This window comes from Aulostomus chinensis, chromosome 5 (assembly GCF_037954235.1).
Source record: "Aulostomus chinensis isolate RoL2024-O1b breed Wild chromosome 5, RoL_Achi_v1.0, whole genome shotgun sequence".
Taxonomy (NCBI): domain Eukaryota; kingdom Metazoa; phylum Chordata; class Actinopteri; order Syngnathiformes; family Aulostomidae; genus Aulostomus; species Aulostomus chinensis.
Window position 1 is genome coordinate 22,798,126 of NC_141324.1, and position 7,610 is coordinate 22,805,735.

At 43.7% G+C, this 7,610-nt stretch overlaps 1 pseudogene; it reads right to left on the minus strand.

Annotated features, from left to right (window-relative positions):
• Nucleotides 1-1,007: 1,007 nt before the first annotated feature.
• On the minus strand, nt 1,008-1,873 carry LOC147261758 (E3 ubiquitin/ISG15 ligase TRIM25-like; annotated as a pseudogene).
• Between the last annotated feature and the right edge of the window lie 5,737 nt (nt 1,874-7,610).

A 7,610-nucleotide genomic window follows, 5' to 3' on the forward strand; every position in this document is an offset into this window, starting at 1 on the left:
TAGCATGATTAATTTATATTGGTAGTCTTCACAACACTGGGTTTTAAGTACTGAAGTTAAGAGATGAGGTTAGGTTAAGGCTCTCCACGTGTGAACACATTAACTTTGGCTTCCTGGAAGAGTGTGGCTGGGATCCTGCAGAGTGCATCAGTCGTCTGAAGCTCTCGTCTTCCTCAACAGCGTTTGGTGATCGAGGCAAATACATCCCATTTATTTTGCTGGTCTTCATTCGTGTCATTGGAGCTGTAAAGTGGTTCCACTCCCTCTCTTAATAGCTCTGAAAACTAATCATCTCAGCAACCGCGGGAGGAGTAAAACCCCCTGAAGATCATTATCCGAGATCAGATACGAACCAAGTTAGTCATAGATTCATAATTCCTAAAACGGAGTCCAGCATGTAGAGGCTGTGTGAATGTGGTCTGGAACATGTGGAGGAGAGTCATTCTCTCAAAGATGCTGTAGGCCAGATAACCAACACTGTGATCCATGTATACTCCAAGTCTGGAGGATCGAGGACCTGATACAGCAGATGCAATCCTGTTGGGCCAAAACTCGTAACTTCCTCTGTTCCAGCGTAAATCCCAAGATTTGACATCTAATCCAAATCTGCCTTTATCTCTTGCTGTTGCTCTGCCAGGATTATTCTATGCAACGGCTACACAAAACTGCTTGTCCCGTCTTCTCCACCTCCCAGTAACACCGTTAAGACCTGATGCCACCGACTAAATGCTTCCAGGTGAAGACAGTAAGACTGTTCCTCTCTCATCAAGGCTGCGCTTCTATTCCACTCAGACAGTAACAGCTGTGTGTGTGCTGTGTTAGGATCCAGTGTGATTTCTTGTACATATTGTATGAATTTGATTCTGGTCTGTGGGTGACGGTAAAAACCTCGCTCGAGTAACCATCAGTGATGTGTTCGTCTCTGTCTCTCTCAGTATGTTCTTCGGTTTATCCCTGTTCTTCTGACAGAGCTTCTCTCACATCCTGACAATAGCGCAGAGGAGAAACTACTGCCAGACCTGAATGAGACATAGAGTTGCTTCAATGAGGGGAATCTGGCTGTGATGGCCCAGCTGCCACAGTTCAGTGACCTCCCTCTTCAGCCTCTCCTGAAACTCCTTGACTCCACTCACTTCAGAAGTCTCCTCCGATCTGATCTGCTGCCTCCCGTTAGAGCTTTGTCCCTCCATGAGACGGATCAGCGCAGTGAGGAGCTTCTCATCTTCCTCCACTGCTTCATCAGCAGAGACATAGATGGCCGTCACCTCCTGCTGAGGCACCTTCCAAATGTCCTCTCTTATCTTGAATTCCTCCCGCCTCATTCCTTCTGCTGCAGCAGTGACCGTGTCACAGCCTAGTGGTCTCCCTCAAAGCAGTGTTAACAGATATGCTGCTGATCGGTACGGCGGAAGATCTTTATGAACCCCATCATCGTGATGGGAGCAGAGGTTCACCTGGCGCTTGGAGGAGGGCTGGACAGGCTTGTGATTCCAGTTACATCCTGATGAGTGCACAGGTGTTTCTCGCAGAAAGAGATAAGACAAACCAGACAGGACTTGACGGCTTTCCATTTCCTGCAGTGCAGACACCACAGGCCACATCTTCAGGTCCGGCATAGCAGTGAACAGCACTCAACTTCAGCTCCCCAACAACAGCTGCCAACTTGTTGTCTCTCACCAGGACGGGTTTGGTGTGAGGTTTTGCCTGCACTGAGGGCAGCTGTTCGTATTTCCCTCATTCCAGCAGGTTTTAACACAGCTCATGCAGTACGGTAGCTGTGTCCACCCGGAGTAGTCACCGGATCAGTCAGCAGAGACAGACAGATTGTACCACTGAGGTTTCCTCTGTCTAGCGGAACTCTGTTTTGTTCCATTTCACCTCTCAGAAGCGAAGTTACACTTGTGTTCCTCAAGTGTTGTCAGTACTCTTCAAGTGCTGTCACCTTCCCTCTCTAGAACTACGTTTGTATTTCTTCATGCTGGTAGTTTGATTACCTCAACAGCCAACCTCATGGCTTCATAGCCTCATTCATAAACTGAGTCTATGTGGTATCACCATTCAAACGTACTGTGATGCCACAGTTACTGAGAGGAGAGAGAGAATTCTCCGAGAGATCACTTTGAATTCTGTCATCTCAGGGTTCTGTCGCTCTGAATTCTCTCTTATCATTTCACTGTTTTCTTTCCACCCTGACACCAGTCGTCACTTCATGTCCTCATAAGAATATTTTCTTTCCCTCGTTATCACAGTAACTGTAGTGGAGTCAAATTGGCACGGAAACAATTATTTTTAACCTTTATGAAACTGTTAACGACAGGCCAACTATTAATAGCTTGAGCGATTAAAAAAGGTTACAGACTGGAGGGAAATTACAAAATAATACTACACATGAGAGGAAATTAAACCCCTGCAGAAATATGAATTCAACTCAAAAAGAACATCATCTGCCCTTGGCGATGTGCCATCTGCATCCAAGCACATCAGTTGCCCCTTGGGAGAAGCTTCTCTGCAGTAGCCGGGCTGCTCTCTCATCATTACAGCACTGCAGTTGTACAAACACTCAGAGGATGGGATTGGATTAACAAGGCTCATAACTGAACGGTGCCTACCTAACATCAATGCTAATCTAAATAAATAAAAAGCTATGTTAGTTTTAGTTTCACGAGGTGGTAAAACCTAACGACACGTCCAGATGAAGTAAGATGCGCTGCCGTCTTGAGGATTTGTTGGTTTCACTCCAGCAGTCCAAGAAAAAGATTTTAATGATGCTGTTTCTGTCTTTTAGGGCGAGGCTGTGAAACAGCAGATGAGGGGGAAAAAAAAAAAACACCCTGGAGATTAAATCAAAGATTGATAGAAACGACAGAGAGGAATTTCAATTTCAAGAAGGTGAAATCTCTGTTGCTCCCGCTTCATAATAGCTGCAGAATCCACATCAAATTTAAGACCATCCTAAAAAAAAAGTACCCTAACTGTGTATGATGCAAGACTTTCAGTGTCTCCGTCTATAATCAATCATCCATTCCTTGGTTTTTAATATGTTTAAGGTCACTAAGTTGTTGTCACAGCAGGAAGTTTTCTGTAATTTTTTTATTAGGATAAAATAACTTATAATGCATCTTGCCTTGAGTTGGCTGGAACTCTGTGGTGCAGCGAAAGCCAGCACAAATCATTTGATTCCCTACGGCCTGATGAAGGCCATTTATGCTGAACCGTGTTGGTGAACTTTACAATCTTTTTACACATTGCCAACTTTCCTCTCCACATAAAAAGTGCTTCTGAACACCAGTAAAATCCCCTTAACCACACGTGAGGTGAGCAGGCTTTGTTCAGTCCTGATTTCTATGTTTCGTCCCGAACAAGAGCAGCTTGTTTTGACATTCTCCTCTGACAGACACAGAGAATGCTAGCTTTGCTTTTCTACCATCCCATTTCCTCCCTAAGGACCCTGGTTGGATCTCCTATGATTTGCTACACCCAGATTTAGCTTACGTCAACATAGTTCCAGATGCAGGAATCGGTAAGATCAGTTGTTCCATGAGTGTGGAGTGAGTGAGTGGGGAAAAAGCAATTCAGCAATTCATATTCATTGATGGCGTGTGTTTCTTGTAAGTTGATGTGTCCCCCAAAGGGATCTTAAACACTGACAGTAGCCATGTAGCCATATGGAATGAATGCCTGCTGTTTTATTAAAGTGCAAGTTGGTGTGTATCTTCATGTGACATATAAATCCTGTGAGTGAATATTTCCTCCTCCCCCATAGTCTTCGTGTTTGGCCTCACGGGGGCACTAGTGTGCATCTTTAGCTCAATATAGCTACTTGTCTTTCCGTGTGTGTGTGTGTGTGTGTGTGTGTGTGTGTGTGAGTGTGTGTGTGTGTGTGGTTTGTTGTTAAAACTGAATCACACTTCTGGGATGGACAAAGTTATCTGAGTAAACATGAAATCAAATATCCTGACTAAAATATCCTGTACTGGGATTATTAAATGATAATTAGCTTTTTCTCATAATCAAGTCAGACCAGTCGTGGGTCCAGTTTTCCTGGAACTGGCTGCTGTGGGAGACTGCTGCCTCTATGGGGCTGCAGGCTGTGGATGTTAGGCAATGATGCCGTGGTGATAGATGGGTGATTTAACGACATCACTTTATAGTAATTATTGCACCAGTGAGCTTAGCGAAGTGTAACCTTGAGTGGCAGCATTTAGGTTAGCGTCATCTTCAAAATGAGGTACTTCTCATTAATGGCAGCACCTCCACATATTTTTAAAGCATCCAGAGAAAAAGTTCCCGTTTCCACTGCTCTGTTCAGGCCCATCAACATTAAAATGTTCATTAATTGACTACAACTCAAAAAACATCTGTTCTGGGTTGAACTGCAGATCAAGAGTTGTAATTCCAACTGGGAGTTTTCTCACTCCTGACATGTATTGTGGTCACGCTGCAGTTGTCATGGAGGGCAGAGAAAGAGAGAATAGTCATAACCAAGAATGAGATGTCAAAAAAATGTCCATAACGATCACATTCTTGAGCTGCGTCTGCATCCATGTACTCTGTGCTGAAGTCAAAAAAAGTTTAAATTGGCAGAGAGTGCACGCTATTTGAAAAGCTGCTTTACACATCTGTATGCAACTGTGTTCCTCAGGCTCAAAGTGTCATGGCGTCAACCCACAGCCCAGTGAAAGCAGCTCTGATTGGCCACATTTCTGTCAACGTGCTTTAATAGAAGTTTTTTAACCCTTTTAGCGCATTTAATTGTGTGCAGCTTCACACGGATCCACTGCATTCTGTCCACAAGCTGCCATCCCCTACACACACACACACACACACTCACACTCTCTTACAGTTTCTTATGTTAGATACCCCCCCCCACACACACACACACACACACAACATGCATACAGAGTTGCTCCGATTAAGCCCACCATGTGTTTGAGGGATTAAGTTGTGCAACTCCAAAGGGGCATGCCATACCATCTGTGCAGGAGAACACACACACACACACACACACACACACACACACACACACACACTGTTGAGTTGATTCAATCATCTGATCGCAAACGGCGGTAATCGACTTTGCAGGGAAAATGCAACAATAGCATGTTTTGCTCATGATTGCACGCTAAAAGCACACGCCATTGCTGTGTTCTATCCAGATGAAATGACAGCAGCATCTTGCTGAATATGTGTGTGTGTTTGTGTGTGTATTCATGTGCACTGATGGAAGGAGGCAGTTTGATTTACTAAAGCCTTTCAGACAAGCATACTTCCTCTCCACCTGTAATTCATGTACACTGTATTTATTTGTGTGCCCGCAAGTATTTTAATTAAAAGCCAGTCCATCACTGTCACACAGCTGCTGTATGAAGCACTTTCTCACACTGTGGTTGGAATCCGTTATACTCTTCATTAGTACAAATGTGTTACAGCTGACCAGGAGACTTGAACGGCCTCCTCCATTTGCTGTTCATTGTGAGTTCAATGAGCAGTGTATTATGGAGTGTACTGGAAAGCACTTTCCTATCTCCATGGCACTTTATTGACCTCTTGACTAAGCTGGTCAATATATTTAGACTCCGTAGTCCATCGGGATCGGATAACAGGAGAGAATGGATGTTTAGTTTGAATCCAGACTTTAACGGAGGGGAATTCTTGGCTTTTTTTTGGGAGGTACACTGTCATGAACATTTTGACTTGCTGGATCAGCATCTTATCAGTGACTGATTTTATAGGAGATTGAGGATCTACGGGCAGCTCAGAAACACCTTTTGGAACACAAACGGTCCAAGCAGCTCTCTGGTTAAAGGGGCCGTCAAGCAGCTTCTCCTGGAGGGATTTCTTCTAAGACAACAGTGGTGAACTACATTCAGGTAGTTTGGACCTCCTGCTTGTGCTTCAGAGGGATGAATGAAATGGAAAGAGACATCAGCAGTAGAAGAAGGCCCTCCGAATCCTCTACAATCTGCAATAGAGGAGGGGGCAGATTCAGATGTACGCACCCTCATTGCTGTTTCAACCCAGTAACTGATTTGAAGCGTCTTATTCGGAATGATAGCTGTGTTCACAAGCCTTTTTTTCCCCCCCATTTATGATTTTTTTGAAATATATATTAGCCGGTGCATATTATGTTTGTGGGTGGTTGAGGTTTGGAAACATTCTTATGTCATCTGTGAAAATATATCACTAACATGGCTGTTTCTGGTAGCTGTTCAGCTTTTATTAATTTAACCACTGAATTAAGTATGCCAAAAACACTCATTTATAAAGTGAGATATTTTATAGGAAATAATCTCAAAATATATTAGCAAAATATACTGACAAAAAAACCCCATGGGTTACAATAGCCCCGCCCATTCATTTATTCAACCATGTAATTAATATGCACCATCCCTGGATATTCAGAGTCACTCATCTTGGTCCAGAGATGGTTGGTGGCATTGGTAACCAAAGCTGGCCTTGTACTATCACCGTGACTGTTTATCCTGTAATTGTTTTGTGATTTTTTTTGCCGCTTAAGAAATCACAAAAATGCTCAACCCCACCCTGAGTGCAATCATCAAACCCACCCTGAGCAGCAGTGCCCCAGTGTCACCACACATCTTGTTAAGAGACACTCAGTCAGATGTCATTTAGCATCCTGCAAACTCAACAGGAGCATTGGTGCCATGTCCCAGACACGGGATGCACCAATTCTTTGTGCCTCACTTGTGATGAGTTGGAGAAGCAAAAAACACCAGGTCAACTTCTGTTGGTTGAGTCAGAGACGTGAGGCTGGTCCTTCTGTGACAGTGAACGTGGTGTGTGTGGGGGTCCTTCCCCTGTCTAAAATACAAGAACAGTAAGATTAAAAGCACACAGAGAACTGTAGTGATAATCTGTCAAACCAGCATGCTGCCAAGAAACGTGGCTGCATGGGATTCACCCTAAACACACACTTGTGCATGTAAGATGTAGAAAGACACACACACACACACACACACACACACACACACACACACACACACACACACACACACACACACAGCATCTCATCTCATGTTAAGCTGGTAATTGGTGTGGATGGAAGCCAGACAGGAGGGGAGTTAATCCTCAATCTAGTCTTTGTGTGTGTGTGTGTGTGTGTGTGTGTGTGTGTGTGTGTGTGTGTGTGAGTGAGTGAGAGAGATGTTTTATGTTGAAGACCTTTTCTGTGTGTATAAACACCTTATCAGGACCAAATACTTGTCTTAATGAGGTTAAGATTAGAGATGAATAGATTAGGTTTAAGTTAAGTTTAAGTTAAATTTAAGTTAAGGATTAGGCTGTCAACAATTAATGCAAGTCAGTTTAATGTCCTAATAAGGACAACTGTGCAAGACTGTGTGTGTGTGTGTGTGTGTGTGTGTGTGTGTGTTTGTGTTTCCAACTGTTCTGTGACTTCTGTCTGATAACATAATCAATCTAGATTGTTAAAAAAAAAAGCATGTATTAGACTTCTCTGGTTTGAGTGAGAGAACTTTTAACAGTGGATGATCGGAAGAGAGAATCTGACTACATAGATGAAAGCATCTCGGGTGAGGATGGGGGGGTGGGGGTTATGGGATGTGAGTGAGAAGGGGAGGGGCTTAGAG